The sequence below is a fragment of the Trichechus manatus genome, unplaced genomic scaffold (assembly GCF_000243295.1).
Source record: "Trichechus manatus latirostris isolate Lorelei unplaced genomic scaffold, TriManLat1.0 scaffold00087, whole genome shotgun sequence".
In the NCBI taxonomy this organism is placed as follows: Eukaryota; Metazoa; Chordata; class Mammalia; order Sirenia; family Trichechidae; genus Trichechus; species Trichechus manatus.
Genome location: NW_004444023.1, coordinates 8,463,281 through 8,478,205, shown reverse-complemented (window position 1 = coordinate 8,478,205; position 14,925 = coordinate 8,463,281).

The following is a 14,925-nucleotide window of genomic DNA, read 5'->3' as shown; positions in this document are numbered from 1 at the left end:
ACTGCTTTCTTGGTGGTATGAGGTTCCCATGTGTCTCTGCTCACTTCTCTCTTTTATATCTCAAAAGAGATTGGCTTAAGACACTATCCAATCTTGTAAACCTCATCAGTATAACTGCTGCTAATCCATCTTATTATATCATAGTGATTGAATTTATAACACATAAGGAAATTACATCAGATTACAAAATGGTACACAGTTATACAATACCGGGAATCATGACCCAGCCAAGTTGCCAGATATTTTGGGGGACACAATTCAATCCGTGACACACGTTACCATGATTGTCTCCAGAAAGGGATGAATGAGATGAACGGCTCTACTTCATTTGTTGTAGTTCATTCATATCCATGTTCCTTAAAAGAATAAGGATACTGAATTTTAACATACATTATGGTGACAGTTCGAATGAGATTATGGTGAGGAGTGAAGAATAGCTGTAAAACGATGATCGAAATCATCATGATTCATGCATTCAGGGCCACTTTCACCAGAGGGTAACTGTGAGTTATAGGAAAAGATTATTCTAGAAAGAGACCATGAAACAGACCATGCCTGCACATTGAAAGACAGATTTTCATGAGAGGAGAGTAATATGTACCTAGGGCCTGCTCATATGGTAGACATAATGGAAGGCTAATGATGGTCACATTCTCCTTTGAATTGCAATAGCTGTTGTATATCAATGATTAATGAAAAATTAGTCTTATTTTTAGAAACTGAAAAGAGAGCAATTATCAGAAGAGAGAATCAAAGGCACCAAAATGGAGTGCGTATGTGTTGGATTCATATTTAACCACTGGCTTCACATTTTGGTACTGATTTAGTCAGAATGTATCATAGGTCTCATGATATAGTGTTGTTTTGTGCTGTTGAGTTGATTCTGACTCATAGTGACCCTACAGGACAGAGTAGAACTGTCCCTTAATGTTTCCTGGGCTGTAATCTTTATGGGATCAGATCTCCAGCAGAGCTGCTGGGCTGTTTGAATTACTGGCCTTTTGCTTAGCGGCCAGGCACTTAACTGTTGCTCCACCAGGGCTCCTCTCATAGTATAGGTATCACATGTCCTTTAGATTAGTAAAATTTAATCATTTTCATCAAACACTTAATGAATCATGTTCCTTCTCCCAACATAATCATATTCCACCTCAGTACAGTGCTTCTTACAATGCACTATTAGGCTCTCATGGTTAAATAGCATATATAAAACTTTCTTTCCTTCATGGAAATAAACAATATACAACTGTGGGATTATATACTCATAATTTTCACTTTAGGTATTCTCTCTGCTCTCTGCTCCTGGATATTTATATGGCTATAATAAAAATACCAATACAGTGCAATTACACCATCTGATTTCTAAATCCTCTCTAGCTATTTATGGATTTGCAGTGTCTGATTATAAGTCCCAATACCCTTGATGATGGTGTGTTAACCTTTTTATATATTGTTGGATTCCATATGCTAATGCTTTTGGTTGTTTTTGCATTTTTCATCAATAGAACACTGTGTTGCTTACTGTTATGAATTGAATTATGTCCCCCAGAAATATGTGTTGTAAAACCTAACCTCTATGCCTATGGTTATAATCCCATTTGGAAATGTGTTATCTTTGTTAATGAGGCAGGATTAGTGTAGGGTGTATCATGAGTCAGTCTCTTATTGAGATATAATAAGAGATTAAACAATCGAGCAGAGAGAAAGATGGGGTAAGACAGATGCCAAGACACATAGAGATCTCTGAGGAACCAGGACGCAGAAGCTGAAGAGAGAAGGATCATCCTCCAGAGCTGACAGAGACAGGCTTCCACTTAAACCATCACTCTGAATTCGAACTTCTAGCCTCCTAAACTGTGAGAAAATAAATTTGTTTGTCAAAGCCATCCACTTGTGGTATTTCTGTTACAGCTGCACTGATAACTAAGATACTTACTGTAGCTTTATAGAAAGTGTTGAAGTCTGTGCATGTTTCTTCAGTGTTGTGTTAACTATTCTGGGTCTTTTGTCCTTACATATATCACATGAAGGGTATTGGTCTATAGTTTTCCTGTCTTGTAACGCCTTTTTGGTATTAGGGCAATGCTGGCCTTATCAAATAGTTTAGGGAATGTTTCCACTGCTTCTGTATTTCCGAAGAGATAGTAGATAATTAGTTTCATTTATTTTTTAAATGTTGTTAGAGTTCACCAGTGAAATTGCTGGGCCTAGAGCTTTCTTCTTTGGCAGGTTATTACTGACTGAATATACAAGTATTCCCCTCTTTTTGAAAGTTCCCTTTATGCAATTTCGTTTTTATGAGAGGCCTATATTAGTACCTATTTTCACTAACTAAAAGAAATCTGAAGAGGATTTTCCCTTTCACAAAAAAAGCAAAGAGCAGAAATAGTATCCAGCATTTGTTTTGCAACGAGCCATTAAAGAGGCAGCGCGTGCCCAGAGCAGTGAGAGTGTCGTCGCCAAGCTCCTTCCCCAGAAACTACACTCAGCATCGTATCATATCTTTCCTGCTTTTACTATATGGTAGTGTTGTTTTAGGTTTTATGTGCTATTTGATAGGTTATTTTTTGGGTCTGGAAATGCTTAAAAGTTTTTCTCATGCACATTAATGGTAATTTCTTCTTTCAATTATATGAAAGGTTTCATAGGAACTCACTACTATTGGATAGTTGGGAAACCTGTATTTAGTAGTTATAGGCCTATTCAGATAATGTATTTATCCTTGAGTGAAGTCTGGTAGCTGGTGTCTTTCAAGGTATTCATCAGATTCATCTAAGTTGTCAGATTCATGGTCATGGGGTTGTTCATTGTACCTGTTTATCATCATTTTGGTGTCCATTGGATCATTCCTTGAGTTTTCTTTTTTGTTAGCCAGATGGAGTTTGACAATTCTATAGATCTTTTCAATGAAGCAGCTTTTTGTTTTGTTGATTTTTCTGGTTTTTTTTTTTTTCCAATTTCACGGGCATCTGCTTATTTTTTTCTTCTATATGTATTTAGTGCTATAGATTCCCCTCTTAGTACTGCTTTTCCTACACACAAGTTTTGGTAAGTCATATTTTTATTTTCACTTGGTTCAAAGTATTTTTAATTCCTCTTGAGGTTTCTTCTTTGACCTATGTGTTAGTTAGAAGTATGTTGCATAATTTACAAATATTTTTTTAATTTTTTCCATCTATTTTTTATTGATTTCCAGTTTATTTCTATTGTGGTCTGAGAATATACGGCATATGATTTCTATTCTTTTAATTTTCTTCAGGTGTTTTATGGCCTAGAATGTGGTCTACGTTGGTGAATTGAATGTTTCATATGAGTTTGAGAAGAATGTTTTTTCTGCTGTAGTTGGATGGAATATTGTATAAATGTCAATTAAATCAAGTCGATTGATGGTGCTGTTCTGATCAGTTCTATCCATACTGCTATTCTGCCTGCTGCATGTATTAATTCCTGACAGAGGATTGTTGCAGTCTGTAATGTGGCGGCATCATAAGCCATCTAACTTCAGGTGGAGGAAGGAGAGTCACCATCAACACAAAGCTTGTTCCTGTCAGGTGGAGGTCAGCCATACCTCCACACGCCAACCTTCTTACCAATTCTGACACTAGCCATCCCTCCCCACAGCACTCTCTACTTCTCTGCTGAGTTCGATAATTCGCCATAATGGCCACACAGAACTTACAGACCATACTCATAGTTATGGGATTTATTAGGGAAGTAACAGGTTACAACTCAGGATTAGGATCAACTTGAAAGCAACAAGAACACCTCAAGAGACAGGCTACAGTTTGTCAATTAGGATAGCCTCCAACCAGTATAGCTTTCAGCTTCTTGTCTGCATTGCCCGTAGCCAGGCCTTACTCGGGTCTACTGCTGCCAGCCCTAATTACTTCTGCACTCTACCCTGCTTGAAAAGTGTTATAGCTCTTTAGATTCTCCACCCTCACTCTGTGGGCCAGGAAGCCCAGCACAGCCATATGCGCTGGTCTCCTGGTTCTCCCCGCTCATGCTGTCTTGCACCATCTCATGCTGTCTCCAGTGTTACTGCTCTGTCTCCTTCATCCAGGAGGGTCTCAGAGCAGGGACCCTGGGTCCAAAGGATGCACTGTGCTCCTGACTCTTCTTCCTGATGGTAGTGAGGTCCCCCTCAACATCTGGGATTGGTCCTTTTAAGCAAAGCTGACCAATCCCCAAGGTAGGCCACAGTCACCTTATTTCCATAATAAACTGTCCAATCCCTTTGCAAGACTGTGGCCTAGCGAATCATCTTGGCAGAACTACAAACCCAGGGTTAGGAAGACCATATATAAAGAAAAACCCATTGCCCTGCACAGTCTAAAACTATAATAGAAATAGTCTATTTCTTCTTGCATTTTTATCAGTTTTGTCTAATGAATTTTGGTGTTCTGTTGTTTGGTGCATACATGTTAAGGATTTTTATAAATTATTGTACAACTGCCCCTTTGTTATTCTGAAACACTCCTCTTTATACCTGATAATTTTTCTTGTTGAGAAGTCTGCTTTCTCTAAAGTTAATATACTTAGCTACTGTAGAGTCTTTTGATTAAGGTTAAAACAGTATATCTTTGTCCATCCCTTCATTTTAACTTATCTTTGTCTTTATGTTTAAAGTTGGTTATCTGTAAAGAACATATACTTAAGTCTTCTTTTTCACACATTAACAACCTCTGTCTTTTAAAATTTGTATTTAAATTATACACATTAAAGTGACCAATTGATATAGTTGGATTGATTGATACTGGCGATATTTATAACAGATTTCTATTCATTGTCTTGTTCTATTTTTTTTCTTTCCTTTTCTGCCTCCTTTAGTTTTAATTGATCATCTCATATAATTACTTTTTCCTTTAAAAGCATATCAATTGTATATGTTTTTATTTGTTATTGTTGTTGCAGTACATAGAGTTTGCAATATATATTTACAACTAATCTAGGTACACTTTCTAATAACATTATACTGGGTCACAGGTAATTCAGGTATCTTTTAACAGCATTCTCAATTTCTATCAGAAACTCCCTTTGCAAGAGCCAAAAATACAGGGTAAGATCCTTTATTTTTTAAAGCAAAGTACAAAGAAAGAAAATTTATGGAAAAAAAATTTCCAGAGTAACCATCACTCCAGAGTAATGGTTAGGAAGTATCTGTTAGCTTGTTAATTTAAAAGGCTGCTTCATCTTACTGTTTTCAGAGAGATTTCATAAAGCAGAGGGCATCTATTAATGTTCTTAACTTCTTATGGTAGTTCTTATGGATTGAATTGTGCCCCCTCCCACCCCCTCAAAAAAAATGTACAAATCCCAACTTCTGTATTTATAAATGTGACGCTGTTTTGAAGTGTGGGTTTTCTTTGTTGCAGTATAATGGATCACTTTTGTGTGGCCTTTCTCACCATTGTTTTATAATTCCCACCCAAGTGATTGGGTGGGACTGTGCAAATAGGGTAAGTGTTGCCCACCAAGGGGATTGGTCAGTTTTGCCTTAAAATAGAGCCAATTTCAGAGCAGAGAGAGGATCCCACCACCACCAAGGAAAAACAGCCAGAAGCGGACAGCACATCTTTTGGACCTGGGATCCCTGCGCTGAGAAGCTCCTGGAAGCAGGAGACAGAGAGAGCTTGAGAAGCACTGGCGGAGAAACAGTGGCAGGAGATGGTATGGTGGGCTTCCCGGCCCACAGAGCAAGAAAGCTGAGTACCCTTGGGCTGGAGGCTTGCTGGCGGAGTAAAGCGCCTCTGAGCACTTGTTGGCAGAGCTAAAAGAGCTTTGTAACACTTGTTCGAGCAGGACAGACACTGAGGGCCACAGAGGCGTGACTGGGAGCACAGCTGGGAAGAGGCTTTCCTGATGGAAGAAATGTATCCCGAACGTTCCTGAACCTGAATTGTAACCTGTTACTTCCCTAATAAATTCCATAATCCTGAGTATTGTCTGTGAGTTCTGTGTGGCGATTGCAATGAATTATTGAACCCAGCAGAGAAGTAGAGAGCCATTGGAGGGAGGGTTGGTGTCAGAATTGGTAAAAATGGAGGAGAGAGGAGATATATCTGACCTCTGCCTCATAGGAATCAGACTTGTGCTGTTGATCTTGATTCTCCTTCCCCTTGTGAAGTTAGAGGAGGTCAGACACCGCACCCACACCATTTTTACGTATGTTAGTGGGTCATGCCACAGCAGAGTGAGTCCTAAACCTAATCACTTCTGATTGATGCCATCAAAAAGAGCAAAATAGAAGTCACACACGGGGAAGACAGATGCCATGTGGAGATAGAGGTAGACGAATGTACAAATGCTAGAACACCAAGGAATACTCAGTGGGTGGTTCCACATGCAGGTGGTTTTAATTAAGGACCTTCCACTACAGCCAATCCCTTATTTGGACTTCTAGCCTCTAAAACTGTCAGATAATAAATTCCTGTTCTTTAAAGCCACCCACTTGTGATATTTTTGTTTCAGCAGCATTAGGCAACTAAGACAGAATTTTTTTTGACCTTGCTATGGAAGTGGTTTTGGAATTTGATAATGGGTAGAGGTTGGAGGGAGCCCTAGTGGCACAGTGGTTAACTACGTGGCTGCCAACCAAAAGGTTGGCAGTTCGAATCCACCAGCTGCTCCTTGGAAACACTATAGGAAAGTTATATTCTATCCTATAGGGTCGCTATGAGTTGGAATTGACTTGACGTGTTTGGTTTTTTTAATTCACAGGCTGGAGAAATTCTGATGTGCTTGATAGTAAGAGCCTACATTGCCTTGAACATACTGTTGTTAGAATTATGGACATTAAGGAAGATTCTGATGAGGGTCATAAAGAAATGAGGGATTCTGTAGACAAAGTTTCTATCATTATGAATAGAATTTTGCTAATGATGTGGATATTAAATTTTTTTTTGCATTTCTGTAAATATAAAGTTATTTCAATTAAAAAGATAAAATGCAATTTAGAAAACAAAATTTAGAAGTTAATGAAACAGTCAACCTTGTAAATTAAGGACAAAATAACCTGTCGTTAAATAAAATTCATAAGTTATTACAACTAATACACACTAATAAAAATAAATACAGGCTGTAGAAAAACAAAATAAACAAAAACATTTTCACATCAGTAGAGAAATAAAAACAGAATGACTGGAAACTTCTAAAAATCTATATTTAGAAGAAATATTAAATCATAAAGGGAAATATGGTAAATTTTATTCCCACATTTGTGTATCCAGAATAAGCTCTTTATTACCTAGAAAAATTTGTGATTTACTTTAATTCAGGAAAAGATAAAACCTAATTAATCAAATTCACTTTAAAATTATAAGGCAGTAAAAAAATATATCCCAAGTATTGCAGAAAATTTGAGGGCAAGTTCTTTGAAAATTTCAAACAATTCAATGCTTTCAAGTTTGGTAATCAGTATGAGTGTATTTTAAAGAATGAGTCTGCCTCCAGAATTCTGTCAGGCTTCTATAACCTGATTGGAAAAAAAAATTATTTCAGTTATCTAGTGCTGATATAACATAAATACCACAAGTGGGTGGTTTTAATGAACAGAAATTTATTTTCTTATAGTTTAGGAGGGTAGAAGTCTGATTTCAGGGTGTCAGCTCTAGGCGAAGTCTCTCTCTTTCCAGTTTGGGAGCAGGTCCTTGTCTCTTTTCAGCTTCTATTCCTAGGTTCCTTCCTGATCATGTGGCACATCTTCCTTGCCATTTGAGCTTGCTTAATCTGCTCTTTTATCTCTCAAAAGAGATTGATTTAAGACACATCCTACACTAATACTGTATCATTAATTTACATAGGATTACATCAACACGTTTGGGGGCTAGGATGTATAACACTATAAAGTGATGGTGGAGCCCTTGTGGCGCAGTGGTTAAGAGCTGGGCTGCTAACCAAAAAGTCAGCAGTTTGAATCCACCAGCCGCTCCTTGGAAACTCTGTGGGATATTTCTACTCTGTCCTGAAGAGTCACTATGACTCCAAATCAACTCGATTTTTTTCCAAAGGGGTGGTAATAGTAATAGTATGGAGCCTTGGTGATGCAGTGGTTAAGAGCTTAGCTGCTCATCAAAAGGTCGGAAGTTTGAATCCACCAGTCACTCTTTGGAAACCCTATGGGGCATTTCTACTCTGTCCTGTAGAGTCACTATGACTCCAAATCGACTCGATTTTTTTTCTCAAAGGGGTAGTGATAGTAATAGTATGGAGCCATGGTGGCACAGTGGTTAGGAGCTAGGCTGCTAACCAAAAGGTCAGAAGTTTAAATTTACCAGCTGCTCCCTTGGAAACCCTATGGGGGCAGTTCTACTCTGTCCTATAGGGTTGCAGCGATAGGTTTTTTTTTCTTTTTTTTTTTTTTTTTTAACTAGTAATAGTAGCGTTGGAACCTGTCTAACTACAGGGATGAAAATAACCAGGATCAGCCCAAAGCTGATTCCTATGTGGTGGAGGTCAGAGTTACCTGTACCCTCCAACCTTTTTACCAATTCTGATACCAGCCATCTGTCCCATGACACTGTACTTCTCTTCTGGGTTTGATAATCTGTTGCAATGGCCACACAGAACTCACAGACCATACTTATAGTTAAGTGGTTTATTAACGAAGTAATAGGGTACAATTCAGTATCAGGAAGCGTGCAGTCTCCATTCTTCAGTGAAAGACAGCTCTCTCATCTTCTCTTGGTCACGATAGCTAGCAGGATCTTCTCTCTGCCATGCAGGCCTCCTCTTGGCCCTGCCGTCTGTTATCATTGAATGCTGCAGGGCCCCTTCCGAGCCTGTTGCCACTAGCTCTGCCACTGGGCCCCTTCTGGGCCTCTTGCAGTCTTCAGTGCTACAGCCTTTGACCCATGTTATAACTCTTTTAGGAGGTTCCATGCCTCCTCTTTCTCTGCTTCTCTCTTCTTTCTTCCTTCAGATTCTTCTTGCTGCTTCTCTTCCTGTTTCTTTCTGTCTGACAAACCTCTGTGGGATTGGCTGTATAGATACACAACTCCTTGTCAATTTCAAGGCATGACCCCTCCCAGCAGGGCACAAAATGACCAATCCCCTCTCAATAGGCCACAGACACTTCATTTGCATAGTAGGCTACAGACACTTCATTTGTATAGTCTATAGTTACTTTGTTTGCATAGTAATATTGACCAGTCCGGACAAGATGCATACCAATCACAGTACAGAATGCAGCTGTCTTAGGCTGGGTTCTCTAGAGAAGCAAAATCAATAAAGGGTATAAATATATAGAAAGAGAGAGATTTATATCAAGGAAATGGCTCACACAGCTGTAGAAGCTGAAACGTCCCAAGTTCATGGGTTAAGACAGAGGCCTTTCCTGACTCACGTAGCCACAGGGGCTGGTGAACCCAAGATTGGCAGGTCAGAGAGCAGGGCTCTTGCTCACAGGCTGCGAAGATGGACAAATACCAAGATCAGTAGGCAAGACCGCAGGTAAGCTGCTAGCTCAAGCCCCGAGAACCAGATGTCAGATGAACAGGAGCCAGCTGCAGGATCCAGAGCTAGCAAAAGCCCACAAGCCTTGCCAGAATGTCCACTTACATTCAATGCAGGCCACACGAGCAAGCAAACTCCCTTTCAACTAATTGGCTACTCACAGCAGATCCCATCATGGGAGTGATCACATCATTAAGACTGCCAACCATTGAGAATCATGGCCCAGCCAAGCTGACACAGTCTTAACCATCACGGCAGCTCAGGCCCAAACACAAAGTATCAAACCATTAAGTTTTTTACAGCTTACCCAAGAAATGTAATAAACCCTCTGGGGTAGAAAAGTAGGGCAAAGCTTAACTCCTCAGGGCTTAGGGGAAAAAAAATCTCTCAAGCTGTTTTTCCAAAGAACCAAGGAAAAATGCCACAAAAGGAACTCATTTCACCACAAACACATATATTGAGGGACATAATTCAATCCACGACAACATTGAAAATGCAATGTAGAATAATTAAATTTAAATTTACATCAAGTACACAAAGAGAACAACATAAATAAAAGATTAGCAATTTGAATGCACTGATATGGTATAATCTCCTTAAGAAGACACAGAATTGCTAAATGGAGTTTATTCTATCAATTTGAAGATGATTGAATTATGTGGTAAGTGGTGTAAGCCTATTATTTAAAACTTTAATCAGAATGAATTCATGTATCAGAGAATTTAAAAAATGATTCCCGGATAGAAGGGTTAATATAATTTTAAACATTAAAATATTGTGAATTAGTATATCAGAATATATTTTCAATCAGGTAGCAATGCACAACTTCTGGAGAAGACAGGAATCCAGATAAGGTAGGATGTGGATATTTAACAATGTAAAAATGACAGAATACATCTTATTCTATAACACACATTAAAAGTAAAAGATTAGAGATGGTCTATGAGAAAATATTACCATCATATATTATTTTTAAAGGATTAGATTATACAATAAAATAATCTCCACAACTGAAAGCTTATTTTTATAAGTATAGGTAAGTTCGACGTATAAAATGCAAATGAGCCTTATTAAACAAATCTGAATCTCACAGGAAATAAGAAAAATTAAAAGTAGTCACTTTTACCCTTCTGGAAAAATTACGAGTGGTAATAAAAAGTGCTGGGGAGACAGTGGGGGCAAAGAAACATTGTTGGTAGCATAGAATATTGGTTCAGGTTTGGAGAAGAGCTCCTTGTCAGCATCTATCAATATGTTAAATGCTTACCTTTTACCTAGAAGTTACAGGCCACATTGTCTAACTGAGAGAAATAAACACTTGCAAAAGTTGAGTTGTCTGAAAATAGTCATTGAAGCATTCTCTATATGGCTTAAACAAGTGAAAATAACCTACATGTGACCAATACAAGAATGCTCATACAAGGATTTTAAAATATGTACTCAATCTATATTTACCAACAAAAATATCTCCAGAATATATTCTTTGAATGATGTAAAAAGCTGTAGAATACTATATAAAATGTTTATATAAAATAAAATGCATAAATTTAACTAGGTATCTATCATCCATTTCTAGAAAAAAAAAATTGCAAGGATACAGTCAGAACCAATAGAAATGTTTATTTCCAGAGAGAGCGAGGGATCATTATTGGGGCTCATGAAAGTGAAGAAAATATTTTATTTCTCACTAGGTTATTCAGAAGTATTTGAAATTTTACCCTAACACAAATATATAATAAAGTACATAATAAAAGAAATAATTAGTCTTGGTACCAATGGGTGGAACCAGAATATGGACTACATTGTTCTGATTACAAAGCCAAAGTTTTATGCTAATTCTCGTTTAGATTGTGAACTTATTAAAAATAGATTTTATCTTTAAGAGTAGTTTTTAGATTTATATAAAAATTATGCACCAAGTACAGAGATATATAGTCTCTCCCCCTGCAACCAAGGCTTCAAGTTTATGAAACAGCTCTAAAAATGGTGTGGCAGAGGCCTCTGAAATCCTACAGCTTCACGAGAAGGAGAGAGGATCACCTTCAGCATGAGCCCAGAGTTGATTTCTATGAAGCAGAGGTCAGACATACCCCCCTCTCTAATCTCTTTACCATTTCTGACACGAGCTGTTCCTCCCACAGCATTCTCTACTTCTTTGCTGGGTTCAATAATTTATTGCAATGGCCACACAGAATTCACAGACAATACTCACAATTATGGGGGTTATTAGAGAAGTAACAGGTTACAACTCAGGATCAGGAATGACTCAGGATAGTTATTCGATCAGGACTGTTTCTCAGCTGTGCCAACAGGCAGGCCACTCCCTGGCCCTAGGCCCCTCAACCCTTTGGGCCTCTTGACTTTCTTGTGTTGGCCAGGCCTCTGCCCTGCTCGGGCAAGTTTTACAAAGCTCTTTAGCTCCACGGATAAGTGTCCAGAGGCACCCCGCTCCACCAGTAAGCCTCCTGCCTGAAGGTGCTCAGCTCTCTCTCCCACGGGCAAGCCTGGCTCATGGGCAAGCCAAGCTCTGTCGATATGTGGTTGGAGGTACCCCATTCTGCCAATAAGCCTACTGCCCAAAAGTGCTCAGCTCTCTCACTCTGTAGGTCAGCGAGGCTAGCTTTGCCAAGTACCCAGAGGCACCCAACTCCACCAGCAAGCCTGCTGCCCTTAGGTGCTCAACCTTCTCACTCTTTGGACTGGGAAGCCCTCTGCGCCATCTCCTGCCAGTCTCCTGGTTCTGCTGCCTCTGCTGTGGCTTTTTCCCTGCTTCTGCTTCTTGCAATCTCTCACCATCTCTGATGTTACAGCCATCTCTCTCTGTCTCCTGGGTCTAGGAGGTTCTCAGTGCAGGAACCTCAGTTTAAAAAGACTTGCTCCACTCCTAGTGCTTCTTTCTTGTGGCAGTTAGGTCCCTCTTTCCACTTCCAGGATGGCACATTTTAAGCCTAGTGGGATGGCAAAACCGACCAATTTCCTCATTAGAGTTCCATACACCTTATTTGCATAGTCCCACCCTCACAAGGGTGCCATGCACCTTATTTGCATTATTAGCAAGCTGTCCAATCCCCTTGGTGAGCTACAACCACCCTATTTGCATAGTCCCATCAAATAATTTGATGGAAGTTAGAAGATCATGGCGAGAAAGGCAATATAAAAGTGATCCATTGCACTACAATCTCAAAATATGAGACCTTATAAATGTAATATAGGCGAATAGGCTTTTTATCTAAAAGACTCTGGCCTCATCAAAGAATTCTTACTGAGAGAAGTTTTCCATATGTATGAATTTGAGAAAAATATATACCTCATGTTGTTGTTATTAGGTGCCGTCAAGTTGGTTCCAACTCATAGTGACCCTATGTACAACAAAACAAAACATTGCCCAGTCCTGCGCCATCCTCACAATCTTTGTTATGCTTGAGCCCGTTGTTGAAGCCACTGTATCAATCCATCTTGTTGAGGGTGTTTCTCTTTTTCGCCGACCCCCTACTTTACCAAGCATGATGTCTGTCATTGACTGAATTGTTTCCCCCCCAAAAACGTGTGTATCAATTTGGCTGGGCCATGATTCCCAGTATTGTATGGTTACCCTCCATTTTGTGATTGTAAATTTATGTTAAAGAGGATTAGGGTGGGATTGTAACACCCTAACTAAGGTCACATCACCAATCCAACGTAAAGGGAGTTTCCTTAGGGTGTGGCCTGCACCACCTTTTATCTTACGAGAGATAAAAAGAAAGGGAAGCCAGCAAAATGGGGAGCCTCATACCACCAAGAAAGCAGTGCTGGGAGCACAGTGCATCCTTTGGACCTGAGGTTCCTGCACAGAGATGCTCCCAGACCAAGGGGAGAATGTTGCATCACAAGGACCTTCCTCCAGAGCCGACAGAGAGAGAAAGCCTTCTCCTAGAGCTGATGCCCTGAATTTGGACTTGTAGCCTACTAGACCGTGAGAAAATAAATTTCTTTTTGTTAAAGCCATCCACTTGTGGTATTTCTGTTACAGCAGCACTAAATAACTAAGACAGTGTCCTTCTCCAGGGACTGGTCTCTTTTGATAACATATCTAAAGTATGTGAGACATAGTCTCGCCATTCTTGCTTCTAAGGAGCATTCTGGTTGTACTTATTCTAAAACAGATTTATTTGTTCTTCTGGCAGTCCATGGTATTCTCAATATTCTATGCCAACACAATTCGAAGGCGTCAATTCTTCTTCGGTCTTCCGTATTCATCGCCCAGCTTTCGCATTCACAGGAGGGGATTGAGGACACCATGGGTTGGGTCAGGCGCAACTTAGTCTTCAAGGTAACATCTTTGCTTTTCAACACTTTAAAGATGTCTTTTGCAGCAGATTTGCCCAATGCAATGTGTCTTTTGATTTCCTGACTGCTGCTTTCATGGATGTTGATTATGGACCCAAGTAAAATGAAATCCTTGACAACTTCAATCTTTTCTCTGTTTATCATGATGTTGCTTATTGGTCCAGTTGTGAGGCTTTTTGTTTTCTTTATGTTGAGGTGTAATCCATACTGAAGGCTGTGGAAGACTTATTAACAACCTACATTAAGCAGATGACACACCTTGCTTCTTTAAGGGAAGAGGACTTGAAGCACTTACATACCTCATAGTAGATGTTAACTCACAGATCATGATTTAAAAATTAGTGTAGGTAGAAATAAGGCTATTTGAAACTTATTAATCTAATTTTACTCTCCTTAGGGTTCATGTAAAGAATAGAGCCCCCTAGAAATATTGTAAAATTAATTATTATTTTGTGACAATGAATCCAAATACATTTTCCAGGCTTTGTCAGCCCTACCCGAATGAACATTTCGAAGTAAAAAATGAATAGATAAAATATATAACAATTTTTAAATTAAAGAAATAGGCTTTGTAATTACTCTCAAAATAAATGTTAAGTCTGTTGAAATTACATTATATTTAGAACTGAAAGATTTAAGGAAAATCTGATATCACCAAAGTTTATTTCAAAGTCATTGAGTTTATCATTCATCTCTCATGTGCAAAGGATTAAATACAAAGAACCACCCAGTTTAAAGTTATTGGTATTTTTTAAAGCAAAGGTTGGTAACCTATATATATTATCAAATGCATGAGCCCTCCATGTCCTACTCTCGGGTCTGGCGCTAGGAATGTCTCAGGCACTGTGCACACCCTTTTGAGTGCACAGGGAATGAAAATGGAAATGATGCTCTGAGGGGCGTCAGGATGGAACTGCACATTCGCAGAGGCAGTTTTATATTTCACTTGGTCTTTTGCATCCCCTACATAGACAACTCCAGCCCTTCTTAATTTTAATTAAATTCTTATTGCAGGAGACTCTGCTTGAACCACCACCGCACGTTGAACCTCCCCCTACCCAATCTCAGCGCCCTAAATAGCTTGTGCCTCACTTTCAGGACCCGCTTGCAAAAAATACCTTTCGACTTAAACCGTTTTCAACTTAA